The 19,480-nt window shown below is 47.7% G+C and overlaps 1 protein-coding gene across 5 annotated transcripts in view; it reads left to right on the top strand.

Annotated features, from left to right (window-relative positions):
- LOC132401091 (tyrosine-protein kinase Fyn) overlaps positions 1-19,480 on the top strand; it is a 233,108-nt gene that overhangs the window by 27,251 nt on the left and 186,377 nt on the right. Inside the window, exon 1 of one of the 5 annotated variants that reach the window (XM_059982917.1) lies at positions 13,125-13,148. The exons of the other annotated variants lie outside the window; for them this stretch is intronic. The gene's annotated coding sequence lies outside the window, so the exon portion shown is untranslated. Of the gene's footprint in view, positions 1-13,124; positions 13,149-19,480 lie in introns of those variants that run through there. 5 annotated transcript variants of the gene reach the window in all.

Here is a 19,480-nt window from a genome sequence, read left to right on the forward strand (position 1 = left end):
ATAATCTCCTCCTGTTACCTTGCTCCATCTACCTCTCACTATTCTTTCCTTTTTTGATCTGCCCCCAACTGTTATCTGTTACTATTTCCCAATTTCGCCCCTGCTCACCTTCCTTCCTTGGTACCTGCTGCTTGTCATTGTACCCCATCCTCAGTCTCCCAATCACCTTGGACTCCTGTCTCACCACTTCCCTTCTCTTTGTACCAGCCACCACGCTCAGTCATGTAGGCTTTCAACCCAAAATACCAATTCCTTTCTCCCCCCCCCCCCCCCAACCCCCTCAACCCACTGAACTCCTCCAGGACGATGGAGATCCTGGAAATCTGGAACAACAAACAAAGCATTGTGGGAGTGTTGCGACTGTGATCAAAGTCTCCAGAGTGACACCGAAGCTGGTGATACAGAAATCTTAATTCATCATGACAAGCAGATACTCTTCTGAAGACGCTCATGGTGGACTCTCCCAAACCCAAAAGTACAGCACATTTTGATACCCTTAAGATTGAAGGTAACAGTAGGACCTTCAGTCATCATTGTCATTATATGCCATGTCATATGATGTGGGTGATCATGATCTTTCCATGACCATAATTGTTCTTGACAATATTTTTTCTACAGAAGTGGTTTGCCATTGCTGTGTTCTGAGTGGTGTCTCTCTCCCAAACTCAAAAGTACATCACATTTTTATACACTTCACATCAAAAGTGGTCCCGGATGATTCAAAACACTTTCAGTAGTTACAATGACACTGCTTGCTTCAATATTTTGGGTTGACAGTGCTTCCTTTGAGTTGCATATTTGTAGTGGAAGACACTTCTGAATGTTCAAATACCTTTGTTGGGACAAACTAATAGCAAGATTCCCTGAACTTGTGCAAATTACTTAAGCCCATAGTTGCCTGGTTTGATGCAGGCCATTTAACACAACTCCATTGTCTTAATATTTGGCGGATGCATATGTCTCATGGTCACCATTTGTAAATCATAGAAACCCTACAGCACAACACAGGCCCTTCGGCCCACAAAGTTGTGCCGAACAGGTCCCGACCTTAGAAATTACTAGGCTTACCCATAGCCCTCTATTTTTCTAAGCTCCATGTACCTATCTGAAAGCCTCTTTTTAAAAAAAAAACCTATCGTATCTGCCTCCACCACCATTGCTGGCAGCCCATTCCACGCACTCGCCACTCTGAGTAAAAAAAACTTACCCCTGACATCTCCTTCCAGCACTTTAAACATGTGTCCTCTTGTGGCAACCATTTCAGCCCTGGGAAAAAGCCTCTGACTATCCACATGATCAATGCCTCTCATCATCTTATACACCTCTATCAGATCACCTCTCATCCTCCATCACTCCAAGGAGAAAAGGCCGAGTTCACTCAACCTGTTCTCATAAGACATGCTCCCCAATCCAGGCAACATCTCTCTCGAAGGGAGAGGAGTGTTCTGACCCAAGCAGACATGGGTTGTTGTACCATGGTGACTAACCACAGTGGGAACAATACTGGTCAGTGTATCATGTACGTATTGTGGTGAACTATGTGCCTGTCGGGACACGCCCCTGCTGACTGCTCCTGTGGCTCCTCCCACAGGCCCCTGTATAAAGGAGACCTGCGGCCTGAAGATCGGCCTCAGTCTCCAGGACCTTGTATGATAGACACTCACTCCTGGTTCCTTCTTCCAGTCAATAAAAGCCGATATCTCGCCTACGTCTCAGTGTGAGTTATTGATGGTGCATCAATTTTATTGACTGGAAGTTTTAAAACATGGAACCCGTTTTGCGTCCGGACCGGTTGGATTTGGACCCTCAAGACCCTGACGCGGCTCTCACTTTTGAACACTGGCTTGCCTGCTTCCAATCGTACTTGGCGGAGCTTCGTGCGACTGAACCCGCCGTTATGCACAGAATCCTACTCTCGAGGGTCTCCTCCAAAGTTTACTCCTTTATCCGGGACCTGCCGACCTACGAAGGGGCACTGGACGCCCTCAAACGACAGTACCTGCGGCCGGTGAACACCGTCTACGCAAGACATCGCTTAGCTACCCGGCAACAGCGGCCTGGCGAATCGTGCGCTGAGTTTCTCCGAGCACTACAGACACTCGTCCGAGCTTGTGACTGCAAGACGCTCACGGCAGAACAGCATGCGGAGCTGCTGGTGCGAGACGCCTTTGTGATGGGACTGAGGTCAGTGTACATGCGCCAGCGGCTGCTGGAGAACTCGGATCTTACCTTAAGCTCGGCGATAGAGAAGGCCAACGCTCTAGAAGCTGCGCGGCATAACGCCGACGCTGTCCAGTCGCGCGATTCCCCGCCGGTTTCGTGGACGCCTCAGACCCCGCCACCGCCGGCTCCCGGGAGCGAATTCGCCAACGCCGCCGCCAGTCGCGATTCCACGAGCTCCCCGACCCAGACCACGGCTGTGGCCCGTAAGAAACTCGTGCTTTGTTATTTCTGTGGCCAAAAGAAACATCCTCGACAACGCTGTCCAGCGCGAGAAGCGACCTGCTCCAGCTGCGGAAAGCGGGGCCACTTCGCCAAGGTCTGTAAGTCTCAACCTCGAGCGGGGTGCAACGCTGCGGGTGAAACGTGGGGGCCGCCATCTTGCATGCCGGGATGTGGGCGGCCATCTTTGTCGACGTCAGCACGCCCCGCCCCCGACCCTCGGATGCTGACCGGGTACCCCGACGGCGATCCAACTCTGGCCACTGTGACTCTCGACCAAAGCGCCCCACACCAGCTTGCAAGATCCATGATGGACATCCAGGTGGAGGGGCATTGGACTGGATGCCTGTTTGACACGGGCAGCACTGGGAGTTTTATTCACCCGGACACAGTGCAACGCTGCGGACTTGCAACGCGGCCGGTCAGTCGGAGGTTCCATTTGGCCTCTGGGTCGCAGTCCGCAGACATCCGGGCGGGTTGTGTAGCGACTTTGGTGGTGCAAGGCACAGTATATCGGGACTTTGAACTGCTGGTCATGCCTAATCTGTGTGCACCTGTGCTATTGGGGCTGGACTTCCAGAGCCATCTCGAAAGTGTGACTATGGTATACGACGGGCCCCTCCCACCACTCACTGTCAAGAATCCTCAGTTTTGTGGGACTTCTTCACATACCCCGCTACTGACCACACACACACACGGACACACACATCCCATCCAGAACCAGGCCAACAGCTGCGCTACCGACACTTGCAGCCTCTCCACTCTCAAGATCCCTCCCCCACCGCTGTTCGCCAACCTGACCCCTGACTGTAAACCTGTGGCAACCAAAAGCAGGAGGTACAGCGCGGGGGACCGGGCCTTCATTCGGTCGGAGGTGCAGCGGCTGCTCAGGGAGGGGATCATTGAGCCGAGCACAAGCCCTTGGAGGGCCCAGGTGGTTGTTGTTCGGACTGGGCAGAAAAATAGGATGGTGGTGGACTATAGTCAAACCATCAATAGGTTTACGCAGCTTGACGCATACCCCCTACCCCGCATCGCGGATATGGTCAACCAGATTGCTCAGTATAAGGTGTTCTCGACAATAGATCTGAAATCCGCTTATCACCAGCTCCCCATCTGCCCAGAGGACCGCCCCTACACCGCCTTCGAGGCGGGCGGCCGGCTCTATCACTTCCTGCGCGTCCCTTTCGGTGTCACGAATGGTGTCTCTGTCTTCCAGAGGGAAATGGACCGGATGGTGGACCAGTACCAACTGCAGGCCACATTTCCCTATCTGGATAACATCACCATCTGTGGTCATGACAGGCCAGATCACGACGCCAACCTCCAACGGTTTCTCCAAGTGGCCGCAGCTCTGAACCTTACTTATAACAGGGACAAGTGTGTTTTTGGTACCACCCGCCTTGCTATACTTGGGTATGTCGTGGAAAACGGGGTTATTGGGCCTGACCCCGAACGTATGCGCCCCCTGTTAGAGCTCCCTCTTCCCACCACTCTCAAGGCCCTCAGACGGTGCCTGGGGTTTTTTTCCTATTACGCCCAATGGGTCCCCCATTACGCAGACAAGGCTCGCCCCCTGGTCAAGTCTACCTCGTTTCCCCTCTCTGCTGAGGCCTGCGCGGCCTTCAACTGCATTAAAGCGGACATTGCCAAAGCTACGATGCATGCAGTAGACGAGACCGCTCCCTTCCAAGTGGAGTGTGATGCCTCCGATTTCGCTCTGGCTGCTACCCTTAATCAGGAAGGCAGACCAGTAGCATTCTTTTCTCGCACCCTCCAAGGCTCTGAAATTCGGCACTCCGCGGTGGAGAAAGAAGCCCAGGCCATAGTGGAGGCTGTTAGGCACTGGAGGCACTATCTTGCTGGCAAAAGATTCACTGTGCTGACCGACCAGCGCTCGGTTGCGTTCCTGTTCAGCAACCAACAGCGGGGCAAGATCAAAAATGATAAGATTTTGCGGTGGAGGATAGAACTCTCCACCTACACCTATGATATCCTGTACCGGCCTGGCAGACTCAATGAGCCCCCTGATGCCCTATCCCGGGGAACATGTGCTAGCACACAGCTCGACCAGCTGTACGCCCTTCATGCACAACTTTGCCATCCGGGGGTCACCCGATTTTACCATTTTGTGAAAGCTCGGAACCTGCCGTACTCCCTGGAGGACATCAGGACGATGACCAGGGACTGCCAAATTTGTGCCGAGTGCAAACCGCACTTCTACTGTCCTGACACGGCACAACTTGTCAAGGCCACCCGCCCTTTTGAACGCCTGAGTGTTGACTTTAAGGGCCCCCTTCCCTCCACTGACCGCAATGTCTATTTTCTCAGTGTTATTGACGAGTTCTCACGGTTCCCCTTTGCCATCCCCTGCCCCGACACCACTGCCACGTCCGTCATAAAAGCCCTGCGCCAGCTCTTCACTCTGTTCGGGTATCCCTGCTATATCCACAGTGATAGAGGGTCCTCCTTTATGAGTGAAGAGCTGCGCCAGTACTTGCTAGCTAGGGGCATTGCTACCAGTCGGACCACGAGTTATAATCCCCGGGGTAATGGCCAGGTAGAGCGGGAGAATGCCACAGTGTGGAAGGCCACACTTTTAGCCCTCAAGTCCAAAGGGTTGCCGGTCTCTCGATGGCAGGAGGTCCTCCCTGAGGCACTGCACTCTATCCGCTCTCTGTTATGTACGTCCACCAATGCCACCCCTCACGAACGCCTATTCTCTTTTCCCAGGAAGTCTGTCACTGGGACCACCCTACCAGTTTGGCTGACGTCCCCGGGGCCAGTGCTGCTCCGGAAACATGTGAGGAGCAATAAATACTCCCCGCTGGTGGAGAGGGTTCACCTTCTCCATGCGAACCCCCAGTATGCTTACGTGGTCTTACCTGATGGGCGGGAGGACACGGTCTCCATCCGCGACCTGGCACCCGCAGGTGCAGCAGACCACTACCCTGAAGGCTCTCCGGTAACTGTGAACCCTGCACCAGAGGTGACACCGTACTCACCAGGCCCTACACAGACTCCTCACGACACTTGTATACCGGGCGTTTCGTACGCATTTATACCAGGCGCCTCGCACATGCATGAGGGATCACCGGCGCCTAGTGGGCAAGAACACGCGCAACCCCCGTCCCCTGTGCAATCGCCAATGTTGCCGGCACCTATGTGGTCACAGCCGGTGCTACGTAGATCGCAGCGACAGATTCGACCGCCTGATCGGCTTGACTTGTAAGAACCTTCGCTACATGAGGACTTTTTCAAACGAAGGGGGGGTGAATGTGGTGAACTATGTGCCTGTCGGGACACGCCCCTGCTGACTGCTCCTGTGGCTCCTCCCACAGGCCCCTGTATAAAGGAGACCTGCGGCCTGAAGATCGGCCTCAGTCTCCAGGACCTTGTATGATAGACACTCACTCCTGGTTCCTTCTTCCAGTCAATAAAAGCCGATATCTCGCCTACGTCTCAGTGTGAGTTATTGATGGTGCATCACGTATGGAGCAAGCATGGCTGCAGCCTCTTGATTATCTAAAGGGGCTGCTCCTCTTGGCTGTATTTCATGTTTCCATGCTGAATTACTCCATGACTACCATCAGAGCAGACTGGATCATGTCTTTCCTTTTGAGGTGCCAAGGGAGCTATGTGGCTTTGGGCATCAGTGAACCAGTTCCTGCATCTGTAAGGCACGTTGGGATCATGCTGGAACATGTCATAAAGCTCGGGGGCATCCAGAGCAAAGTAGCCCAGTTGATAGTCCTTCCCTCCGGCACACTGTGACTGCAGTATGTGCTGTCTACCAACCCACCAGGTACTCTCCCAAGCTACTCTGACACAGGATTCTGTGAGGAGATTTGCTTGTCAACTCAAACTCCTACAAATATACCGTGGAGAGCATTCTGAGTGGCTACATCACCGTCTGGCTACTGCACGAGATCGAAGTAAGTTGCAGAAGCGTGTGAGGTTAGTCAGCTCCACCATGGGTACTAGTCTCCATAGTATCCAAGACATCTTCAAGGAGTGGTGCCTTAGGAAGGCGGCGTCCATCATGAGGGATCCCCACCACCCAGGACATGCCCTCTTCACACTGTTACCGTCAAGAAAGAGATACAGGAGCCTGAAGGCACACACTCAGCGACTCAGGAACAGCTTCTTCCCCTCTGCCATCCGATTCTTAAATGGACATCGAACCCTTGAACACCACCTCACTACCTTTTTGCGCGTTTTTTTTGCACACTTATTTTAACTTAACAGTAAGTAAATATATATGTCTATTAAATAGTTACTTAGTTTTGGTTCTCTATTTATCATGTATTTCTTTTTAAATCTTTTTATTTTCAAACAAGCATAATAAGAAAAACTTTGAGTACAGAGAGCTTGAGAGAACACAATTAATAGGTTAAAATACAAATACAAAGAGTTAATAATCCACATATAATTGCCTCCCAAACTCATAGTAGGTTACAAAGAAATTAAAAATAAGAAAAAAAAATCATGTATTATCATGTATTTCATTCTACTGCTGCCATAAAGTTAACAAATTTCACAACATATGCCTGTGATATTAATTCTGATTCTGATTTTCAAAGCCTCTTCTAATCTCAGCCTTTGCTTTCATTCCATTCAGTTAAAGTGCTATATGTTTATCTTTGGTCAACGATAGCCTGTAAATTGAGGTGTCTTTCTTTTTCCATTGTGCCTTTTTTTTAAAGAAAATCTAAAGTTTGTTTTAGAACCAGCTCTGAAAGACTGATTTTTTTAAAAATTGAGGTGAAATTCCATACCATGTCAGCAGCTGGTCTTGGACCGGGATGGAATGGATAGGAGAATCTCTGACATGTTCAGTTTGCTACATGTTGTCAGAAGAATGCTTGTTTTCAGAGACCAGCAGTTGTAGACCTGTCTTTTCCTGCTTGGTGGATCATATATCTGGCCTTCAAAAGTATTGTATGTTTGGATTGGAGAAGAAATTGTAACCGGGTAAGGAGAAGCCTGCCTTTCAGACAGGAATCTGGCACAGTGACAATTCAAATCCAACTAAAGAATATATTAAAGGTTTTTTTTAAAAAGAGCATTTTCAGTTTCAGTACTAGAGGAGGTATTTCTGTTCAATGATTGCATATCATGGCATTTTAGCACCAGAAAGTTCAAAGATCTTGCAAAGTTGAGAGGTGGAATCTTAGCAAAGCCAAACCTGGGTTGGGGGAGAGAAGGACCATATTGATGTGCTGAATTTAGAAAGACCCTCCACGTTCAGAAGAGGAAAGTGATATCTGGGATTACTCTGAGGAATCTCCCAGGACAGCCAACAGTAAACAAGGGTGAGAATTAAAATGCTAGAATTGGACTAGTTGGCCACAGTGACCATGTGGTCCAAATCCTGCAGCTCACTCTGTGGTACTCGAGAGAACTGGAGATGAATAGGAGGATGATGCTATCACAGGTTGTAGGGCTGTCCGGTGTGCGGTCTGTCCCAGGACATAATTTTCATTTGGCATCATGACTCGTCTGCGGTTCTTGATGAACTTCAGTGGGAGACTTTTGGTGCCCCATTTGCCCGCATGATCAAGTCTGCAGCCTCTGAATGAGTCAGCCACACTGGCCATTGAGGGCTTTGAGTGAAAGAGCTGGGATGCCATTTTCAACTGCGTAAGTGATTGGTGAGACAGTATTCTGACCCGTTCTAGACTCCTATCTATAAGCAGGATGTCTCCAAGCTGGAAGAGTGCAGAAGCCAGTCACAGGGAGGCTACTGGGATGGAAGGAGCGACTCAGTAGGCTGTGGTGTTTTTCCCAGGAGTGCAGATGGCTGAGGGCTGTCCTTGCAGAAGTTTATAAAATCATGTGCGGCAAAGATAAGGAGCTGACCACTCTTTCTATCCCCCAGCCAAGGAAGGGGAGAAGGAAACTAGAGAACATTAGATTTACAATGAGAGGGAACCCAGTGGACAACATTTTCACTCAAGGGTAGTGGGTATGAAGCACCAGGTGAATTGGTGGATGCAGGTACAAAGTGTAAAGGATATTTTGGCAGGTACTGTATGTAGATAGAAAAGACTTTGTGGGGGGGACAGCGCAGAAACAGACATAATGACAGGTGAGAAAAGATGCCTCTTCTCAAAGGGGGGTGGGGAGCCTTCGGAAGACTTTGCTAAAGATTTTGCAGCTTTTGTTGCTCAGTCACCTAGTGCATTTCTGGATGTTAGGCGAGACTTGGGATGTGGCACCAAGGAGAAGGATCATCTGTAGACACTGGAGCAGGCGCAAGAGGCTAATTAGCCTGTTACTGTTGACTTTAATTTTGTTCTTCCAGCTGCAGAGATTGTGGGAGTGAAGATCAGTTAATTTGCTTTTTAATTGGCTGGTTAGTATCAACTAGGCCGCATTGCCTCCCACTTTCTTGTCAGTATTATTACCGATGGGATCTTTTGTCAGAGAAGCCAAAAGCATTGCCTTGCCCAGTTTAGTGGCACGATTCCAAAGGGTATGGCTTTGAAACCTACTCCAAGGGTTACACTAGTATGTGCAATATCTCCTGTGAGACTTTGGAAAATATCCAGTCAAGACTGGTCATTACCTCTTCAAGTGGCTGTAAGACAGTACATCATGGGTTAAAAACCCTCCCAACTATTGAGCATCTCTCCATGAAATGTTTCTATAGTAAAGCAGCATCCATCATCAAAGACTCTCACCACCCAGGCCACGCGGGTAGAAAGTACAGTTGCCTCAGGACTTGCACCACCAGGTTCAAGAATAGTTGCCACTCCTTAACCATCAGGCTCTCGAACAGATGTGGATGACTCCACTCATTTAAGGACTCTTTTATCTTGTCATTTCATGTTCTTTATTTAGATCTCCGTTTGCACTGTTTGTTTACGATTTACAGTTTCTGATGTTTACAGTTACTGTTCTATAGATTTGCCAAATGTGCCTGCAGGGAAAGAAAGCATCTCCGAGTTGTATGTGGCGATGTGTATGTATTCCCATAATAAATTTTGCTTAACTTTGAGATCCTAAACTTTTGTTCAATGTGTGACGCTCCCTCCTTTATCCCAGTCAACCATTTGTCTGTTGATACATGAGGTATCCAAACTGAAAGAACTGCATTTTGACACTTATTTGACATTTTGAAGACTGAGTACAGGATTAATGGTCAGTTACTTAAGAGTGTGGATGAACAAAGGGACCTTGGGGTTCAAATCCATACATCCCTCAAGGTCGCTGCACAGGTTGGTAGGGTAGTTAAGAAGGCCTATGGGATGCTAGGCTTCATTAATGGGGATTGAGTTCAAGAGTAGAGAGGTCATGTTGCAACTCTACAAATCTCTGGTGAGACCATACTTAGAGTATTGTGTTCGATTCTGGTCACCTCGTTATAGGAAGGATGTGGAAGCTATGGAGAGGGTGCAGAGGAGATTTACCAGGATGTTGCCTGGTTTGGAGGACAAGTCATATGAGCTGGGACTTTTCTCTTTGGAGCATAGAAGGAATGAGAGGGGACTTGATAAAGGTCTACAAGATTATGAGAGACATAGATAGGGTGGATAGTCAGTACCTGTTCCCCAGGGCACCAACAGCAAACACCAGAGGGCATATGTACAAAATTAAGGGAGGGAAGTTTAGTGGAGACATCAGGGTAAGTTTTTTTTTACACAGAGGGTTGTGAGTGCCTGGAATGACTTGCCAGGGATGGTGGTGGAGGCTAAAACATTAGGGGTATTTAAGAGCCTCTTGGACAGGCACATGAATGAAAGAAAAATAGAGGGTTATGGGTAGTGTGGGTTTAGTACTTTTTGTAAGGGTTATATGGGTCGGCACAACATGGAGGGCTGAAGAGCCTGAACTGTGCTGTAACGTTCTATGGTTCTTGAAATGTTTTACAACTGATGAACTATTCAGGTGTTTTTTTAGGAAGTTCAGCGGTTAACTTCACCCACAAATATCTACTTAATACTTATCTATTTTTAGTAATATTGAGTGAAGAATAAATATTGGTGCGGAGACATGTGAACTCCCTTTTCTGCTTTGAAGTAGTGCCTTAGGATCTTTAAACTGAGGTGTTGTCTGTGTCTATATTGCCTAGTCCAAATAGAGGCAGCCCTCTATGTGCATGGCCATCATGGGACTTGAAACTGGGAACTTCAAATCTCTGAAGTAAATACGATAATGACACAGATATAGCAAACTACAATTTGTATGCTGTCTTTTCCAGTATGTTGTTGTCAAGTCAACACAGAAGGAGCTCCTCCAGTTGATTTATGGGATGTGGAAGCAGAGGAGTAGCAAGTTTGATTTTCGAATTTTTTCTGAGGAAACGGTTGGAATTTGAAGATTTTTTTTTCCCAAGTAGCGGGGGCGGGGGGGGGGGGGTGTAAAAGGTTTCGTTCTGGAGCTGCGTGTGTATATCAGTGGTCTGAATAATGAGCAAAACGCAGATCTCAATTTAACAGATAATTGAACAACCATTTAATGGAAGTTAGTGATGTTCATAAGATGGTGAAATGAGCTGAGAAAGAGGCTGAATTCTTCATTTTTTTTAAACTGAGGTTTGGATGGTTTTAAAATCCGGCACTATAAGGTATAAATGGTAATAATTTTTTTTTAAAGTTTATGCTTTATTTCAAACAGTATAAAGCACAAGTCTTTATTAGGAGTCTGATGCATAATGTCAAATTTTTTAATATTTTGATTTAAAACGTGCACTTTTTGAGCTGCTTGTAAATGTATTAAAGCAAAAATAAGGGCCCATTACATGATCGCCATAGCAACGCCCCCCCCCCCCCCCCCGGTATGTGATGGTGATGGGCTTCATTACCCTGGCGGAAACTGGGCTCTGGGTGGCCTGGGCATCTTGCAGACAATATGCAGTGCAGTCACTGTGCCCCGGTGGGGGAGGGAATGAGCTGACGGGTGGCACGTGAGCTTGTGCTGCCCCTGTCCGGGCAAACGAAGAGACTTTCCCCTGTATTGCAGAGAATCTCCTGCATCTGACCGGATGAGAGAGAAGATGTTGCCGCTTCTGTGCTTTGAATGTGTGTTCTAGATTGCCTTAGGAGAAGAGAAGACCTTCTGCACCAACAGCACCAGTATCAAGTCCCCTTGGGACAGGGGTTCACAGCCGTATCTATGTCACGGACCCCTACTGTTAACCTAGGGGTTCATGGGTGGGAATCCCTGCTTTAGAATCTTGTTCATCTCAATCAAGCCTCCGCTCGTTCTTCTAAATGGCAGCAAACGTTAGCCTTTCACCCATGAGACATCCACCCGTTCCACATATTGGCCAGCAGGCCCTCTGTGAACTACTTCTGAATGGTAAAGCATCTATCTCAAAGGTACACAGTACTTTGGGTATGATCCCACCAATGCTCTCCAGTATTGAAGCACAACGTCTCTACTTTTGTAAACAACTCCACTAGGAACAAATTATATTCTGCTGGCCTACTTTATTAATTCCAAATAAGCCTTGTGTAAGATGTGCACTTGGGGGCCCCCCGATCCCTCTGCTCCTCAGAGCTCTGTCACTTGGATGACATAAAGTTAAAAGTAAGTTTATTATCGGAGTACACATATGTCACCATAAAAAGCCCCGAGATGCATTTTTTGCGAGCGTACTTAATAAATCCATAATAGAATCAATGAAAGACCACACCACTTGGGTGTTCAACCAGTGTGCAAAAGATGACAAATTGTGCAAATACAGAAAGAAATAATAACAATAAATGAACAATAACTATCGAGAGCATGAGATGACAAATCCTTGACAGTGAATGAATAGGTTGTGGGAACAGTTCAGTGTTGTGTAGTTACTGCCTTAGGTTCAAGAGCCTGATGGTTAAGGGGTAATAACTGTTCCTGGACCTGGTGGTCAGAGTCCTGAGGCTCCTATGCTTTCTTCCTGATGGCAGGAATAGGAAGAGACCATGTTTGTGTGCTGACGGTCCTTGATGGTGGATGCTGCTTTCCACTGTTCAAGGGCATTGGTGTTTCCATAGTAGGCTGTGATACAGCCAATCAAGATACTCTTTACTACACGTCTATAGAATTTTATCAGGGTTTTAGATGTTATGCTGAACCTTTGCAAGCTGGAGGTGCTGGCATACTTCCTTTGTAATGGCACTTGCATGCTGGGCCCAGGGCAGGTCCTCTGAGATGATAGCATGGAGAAATTTTAACTTGTTGACCCTCTCACCTCTGATCCTTGAGGACTGGCTCATGGACCTCTGGTGTCTTCCTCCAGAAATTAATAATCAGCTCTGTGGTTTTCCTGACGTTGAGTAAATGGTGGGCGTTGTGACAGCGCTCTGCTAGATTCTCAACCTCCCTCCTGTATGCTGATTCGTCATCCGCTTTGATTTGGCCTACAACTGTGGTGTTGTCAGCAAACTTGAATGTCATTTGGAGCTGTGCTTAGCCACACGGTGTAAAGTGAGTGGAGCAGGCTAAGCACACAGCCTTATGGTGAACACTTGCTGATGGGGATTGTGGAGGAGGTGTGTTGCCAATCCAAACTGACTGGGGTCTGTAAGTGAGGTAACTGAGGATCCAGTTGCACAAGGTGGTATTGAGGACAGGGTCTTGGAGTTTATTGATCATTTTTGTGGGGATGCTGAAGAGCATCCTGATGTATGTACCTTTGTTGTCCAGGTCCTTCACAGTTGAGTGAAGAGTCGATGAATGAGATGGCATCTGCTGTGGACCCACTGCACCGGAAGGTAAATTGGACTAGATCCAAGTTGCTACTGCAATAAAACCTTTCCTGAATTTTGGTTTTAATTTTCTGAAGTTCCCAGTATATCAACTACTTCACCATTTACTTCAAACACTTGTAGTCTCTTCTCAGACGCACAGCCAAAATCGACAATTTCACATTTTCCTACGCATTTTACTCCATTTTCCAGATTGTCATCCACTCGCCTAACGTACCTATAACCCTGCAGACCCCGTCCATCCTTTTCACAACTTTATTTCACCTGTTCTTGTGTCACTGGCAAGCTTGGCAGTCGCACCTTTCTGTGTCTTCATCCAAGGTGTTTATATTAAATGTCAAAAGTTGAGGCTCTTTCGCCAATCTCTGTTGATCTGAATAGCTTATTACCCCTTGCCAATCACAATTGCCTACTATCTCCTGTTATTCAATCTTCAACTTTAGCAATATGCCCCCCCACGCCCCACATTCTAACCAACTTTCACAGGAGCGTCACCGAGAGCATCTAGACCAGCTGCGTCACCTTCTGGTAGCAGACTCCCAAGGTACTTGACCTCGTCTCTACAAAGGATTGCGAGGACTGCTGTGAGGGTCGTCGGAGACTCTCTTCCACCCGTGAGGGATCTTCATCAGGAGCACTATGTATGCAGGGTTCTCGGTGAACCCTCCCATCTGTCCCACAATCTCTTTCACCCTCTACCGTCAAACAGGAGGTACTGTAGCAACAGGACAAGAACTGTTAAGATGGGAGATGCCGTTCTCGCAGGCCGTGAGACTACTGAACTCGCTTCCCCTGCCCAAGTCTCACCACACATGAGGTGCCAGTAGCGTCACACTGTTTACTTTTCAACCTTGTATCATAAAAGCACCTTACTTGTGAAAATAATTGTGTTGTGTGTGAGTTATAGTTTACTGTGTTGTATTGTTTTGTTTGGTGGTATTCACGTGTACAGTGGAAATGAAAATGAACTTGATGTTCCGTCCTACACAAGACTCTTGGCAATGTGGAGGATCAGATGGATTTTGGTGTCTGAGTCCGTAGGACGCTCAAAGTTGCTAAGCAGGTTGGCTCTGTGGTTAAGAAGGCGAATGATGTGTTGGCATTCATCAATTGTGGGATTGAGTTTAGGAGCTGAGAGGTAATGTTACAGCTATATAGGACCCTGGTCAGACCCCACTTGGAGTACTGTGCTCAGTTCTGGTCGCCTCACTACAGGAAGGATGTAGAAACCATAGAAAGGGTGCAGAGGAGATTTACAAGGATGTTGCCTGGATTGGGGAGCGTGCTTTATGAGAACAGGTTGAGTGAACTCGGCATTTTCTCCTTGGAGCGACGGAGGATGAGAGGTGACCTGATAGAGGTGTATAAGGTGATGAGAGGCATTGATCGTGTGGATAGTCAGAGGCTTTTTCCCAGGGCTGAAATGACTAGCACAAGGGGAGCATATTTTTAAGGTGCTTGGAAGTAGGTACAGAGGAGATGTCAGGGGTAAGTTTTTTATGCAGAGAGTGGTGAGTGTGTGGAATGGACTGCTGGTGGTGGAGGCAGAAATGATAGGGCCTTTTAAGAGACTCCTGGATGGGTATATGGAACTTAGTAAAATAGAGGGGTATGAGTAAAGCCTAGGTAGTTCTAAGGTAAGAACATGTTCAGCTCAGCTTTGTGGGCCGAAGGGCCTGTATTGTGCTGTAGGTTTTCTGTTTCTAAGATTCTGTTTTGTGTAGTAATAACCTTCATGACCCCTTTTCAAATGTCTTCTGGAAATCTAAATACAGAGTCTCCATTGTCTGCCCTTAATCCACACACGTTACTAATTTAAAACTCCAATGAATTGGTCGGCTGTGATTACACTTTTGCAAACCTTGAACTTGAAAATGCCCTGCTCCTTCAATCATAGGTTCTGCTATTTTCCCGATGACAGGTGCTTTGTCTCCCTTTTTGAATAAAGAAATTGGATTGGAAAACTGTTCTCTAAATCTCGGGTTTTAACTTTCTGAAGTTCCCAGCTCATCGACTATCTCGCCAGCCATTTATTTCAAACACTTGAGGTCCAGCTGCCCCTTGAGGATGTGTCGGCTACCGTGAATGGGACTGCTGTATTTGGGAAGGGAGTAAAGCTTGTACCTGTAATGTTTCTACAGGAGATGAGATCAGAGACGTGGGGCAGCGCGTGCCCAGAGGCACCCAGCCTCTACTCGATGATAAATGCCAGGGTGGGCTGGCTGGCCGGTCAGCTTGTTTCTGTTGTAATTTCAATGTAATTCATCTTAATTATAGCCTGATTACTCCCTGGCGGACAGTTAATCATCTGCAGATAAAAGCCTCTTGATTCCTCCTGTTCTCCAAGTATTTCTTTTCTAACTCTTTGATTAATTTTAATGTCCCTTATAATTTTAAATCTGAGGGCTGGGCACCCCTACACACCCAGTGTTGCGGTATTTGAACTTTATAGCAGTCACCATTCATAGTAACACAAGCTGGATCAAATGGGGAAAATATCTGGTTTGATCCAGGGTAGCATTTCTAATCCAAAGGAACTTCAAAGGTTTCAAAGGTACATTTAATGTCAGAGAAGCGTATCCAATATACACTCTGAAATGCTTTTTCTTCACAACCATCCACGAAAACAGAGGAGTGCCCCCAAAGAAGGAATGGCAGTTAATTTCCAAAGACCACCCCCCACCCCCAGCATCGGCACCCGCCACCAAGCACTCAAGCACGAGCAAAAAAACAGCAAAGATGAGACTTGCAGTCACCCCAAAGACTACATTGTTCACCAGGCATTCAACATCCCGCAGGCTCTCTCTCTCTCTCTCCCTAATAAGGAGGAAAGAGATGTCTCCATTTCACAGCGAGAGGGGAGGCATGACAAACAACTCGCTGGTTTGCGATGTTAAAAGTCCGAGTTCTGTGCCCAAAGATCTCGGCTCTCTGGGCACACAGCTGCAGATCTTCCAGCTCCCCCAGTGACACACCGATCTCCCGCCGTGACACCGCCCTTCAATCTGCCCGTCTCCAGAGCCACGAGATCTCGGCCTTCCAGGCGAGCTGAGCCCTTGGCGTGCCGAACAACGGCCAGTCGTGAAACCCCGAGAACGGGTCCCATTCCTGCAAAGAACCGTCGTCAGCGTGTAACTCCAGGTCAGGGTCTTCAAAAGAACCCTGAAAGGGAAAAATAGAGATATTAAAGATGGAAATAGAGCTGTTTCCGAAGATGCGAGCAAAGGAGTCACCGTTAGGCGCTATTAACCCTCCCAAACTCCGCTTTCTTAACTTTATTTTCTGAGTAAAGTATTGAAGCCAAGCAAATCCAAGTAGCTTATTTGGCTGTAGGAAACACCAGAGCCTGTGCAGTTTAGTGTTGCATGGAGAATAATAGTGAAATAAATCCTTCTTTTGGTCATTAGAGAAACATTACACTAAGCACCTCTGAACTCTCATTTTAGGTGAAACAGTCTCTTTGTATCAGAGAAATGTCCTTAGTTGCTACCATCCCGCACCAACTCTGCAATTTAAACTAAACTCCCTTTCCCCTTCTCATGAAGGCTCCCAGCCTGAAAAGTTACCTACTCTTCTCTCTCCACCGGTGCTGCCTGACCCACTGTTTCAAACAGTTTCTCTTCTCACTATCAATATTCAGCTCAAACTCATGGAACGGTTTTGTAATGATGTAGTTTGTAAAAACCTTCTCTTCCTACATGTGTAGCTAGGATGCCTAAGACTTTTGCACAGAACTGTAGTAATTTTATGTATTGCTCTGGACTGCCACAAGAAATTCATGACAGATGTAAGTGATTTCTGATATGGGTCTCTGTCGTGGACTGAGAGTGGGAAGGAGGCAGTGAGGGGAATCGTGGTTGGGGAAAGGGGAATGGAGAGGGAGGGACAAGGAAGCACCAGAGAGACATTCTGTAATGATCGATAAACCAATTTTAGGAATCAAATGACCTTGCCTGGTGTCTCGGGGCTGGGTGTGTCTGAATGTGCATCAACCTCTCCCCGGCACTCAGGTCAGGTCAAGTCAAGTTTATTGTCATTTTGACCATAAACTGCTGGCACAGTACATAGTAAAAATGAAACAACGTTCCTCCAGGACCCTGGTGCTACATGAAACAACACAAAACTACACTAGACTATGTGAGACAACTCGAGGCTACACTAGACTACGTAAAAACAACATAAAAACTACACTAGACTACAGAGCTACACAGGACTACATGAAGAGCACAAAACAATGCCGGGCAGAACAATGATTAACAAATAAATAAATAATAGACAAGACAATAGGCACAGTAGAGGACAAATTTCAATTTCCTTCTCTGCCATCTGTCCCACACCCCTCCCGCGGCGCTCCACCCTCACCATTCCCAACATCCTGTGTTCTCACCCGATTGACCAACTTGCTCTCCGCTTCACGTTGCCAAATCCAGTACTGTGCAAAAGTCTTCGGCACCCTAGCCATATATAGGTGTCTAAGACTATCACACTGTACTGTAAATCATTTCCTGGCTGGTGTCCTGTCACTTTGCAGGGGCTGAACAGCTCCTGGTGCAGTCGATGTTCCCTCCAACAAAAAGCAGTGCGACATGGAGTCTCGAAATGAAACTCGTTGCCTCCTGATCCACAGCTGAGTTTGTGTACCCGTGGAGGAGATGGTCCGTGGCCTTCTGTGCACTGGTGATTCAGGCATGTTAAGTGTTGTAGGTCCTGACCCCCACCTTCCCCTCGGGTCTGTGTACCACTTACCAACCACCCTCCGTGTGTGGGAGGAGGGGACAGAGAGAAATTGCACCTCGGATTGCCTTACCTAAACCTGTTCCCTCCAGTTTTAAGCTGTTGAAGCCCCTTTTGGGTTCCACTGACTGCACTGAAAATCACACAGACTTCAGTGGCTTCAGACTGGTGTCATGTTCAGGAGATTATCTCCATTTGCTCGAGAATGCATATCCTTTGATTCTGCTGCCCTTGGTACAGTCCGCAAAACCACATTGTGAATTCGTGACCAGGATCAAAAAGATCCTGGAGGTTCATGGGATTGATTCAGGAAAGTGGCCCTGAGGTAAAATACTGCTTTAGTGAATGATGGAGTGGGCAAAAATGGGCTGTCAGACTACTCTTTCTGTTGTGGTCTTGCGGAAAATGCAGGAAAGCCTTTTAAATGCAGTGCTGGGAAAAGTGCAATTATATTGGAAAAAGTGCTTTCATGGTGGGCGCTAAATGTAAGTTACAGTGTCTTGTTAAGGAGGAGTCGATAGATTTGGTGCGTTCAGTAGCCCTTCTCCCATCTGCTTACAGGGATTGCGGGGGTGGGGGGTATCCAGGGAAGGCACTGCTCCTGAACCAGCGTGATTATTTCGCTCAGCTGAACTCTGAACACACTTTCAAGGACTCTGCAATTCATGTTTCCAGTCTTTGTGAGTAGGTTTCTCGTTTGTTTCTGCTGTATTTCTCAGCTCTACTGTGAATGCCTCAGCGGCGTCCGCACTGGGCTTTGAGGCGAGTGGTCCCCCGTTCGAATCCGGCTGGCTCCTTCCACGTTTTCCATCTGTCGGTGCTGGGTTGAGCGTCGAGCTAGCAACCCGGCCTTTTAAGGAAACAAACACTAAAGAAACGGCCATTGCCGCCCAATGCCCCACAAAGGTGTGGGGAGAGGGACAGCAAAAACTGTGAACGCAAGAGAATGAATCCCCAGGGTAGTATATGGAGGCACAATTGTATCTTGTGTTTGCTGTGAAGTTTTGAGTGCTTTTATGACCATGGCCTGTGTTGGGGTGGGACCTTGGGTCAGGATGGGTGTGGGGTGAAACGATTGGGTCTCAACAAGCTGGGGGTTATTGAGGTCACCGTTGGCCACTAGAGGGGTGTGTTGTGGTAGGGTCGGGTTCAAACGATGAAGAGCTAATGGACTGTGGGCAAAAGTTGGAATAATTAGGAAGGAGTGGCGTTAGATACTTCAAAGAGAACCTAGCTTCCTGCCACTTCTCACCTGCCCCTGGGTCTCCTCCCCCCTTCCCTTTCTCCTGCGGTCCACTCTCCTCTCCTTTCAGATTCCTTCCTCTCAGCCCTTTACCTTACCCACCCACCTGGCCACACCTGTCAACTTCTATCCCCCATCCCCATTCTGGTACTTGCCCCCTTCCTTTCCAGTCTTGATGAAAGATCTCTGCCCAAAATGTCGACTGTTTATGCAGTTCCACAGATGCTGCCTGACCTGCTGGGGATTTGTGTGTGCTCTTGTCTCTAAACACTTAAGTTTTACTGAAGCAAGCCTTTTATGGGTTGTGATGGCCCCTCGCCCGTGCTTCTCCCTGCCTTACTGGGAGGTTGGTGCTGTGCGA

This window comes from Hypanus sabinus, chromosome 10, assembly GCF_030144855.1.
Source record: "Hypanus sabinus isolate sHypSab1 chromosome 10, sHypSab1.hap1, whole genome shotgun sequence".
Lineage (NCBI taxonomy): Eukaryota > Metazoa > Chordata > Chondrichthyes > Myliobatiformes > Dasyatidae > Hypanus > Hypanus sabinus.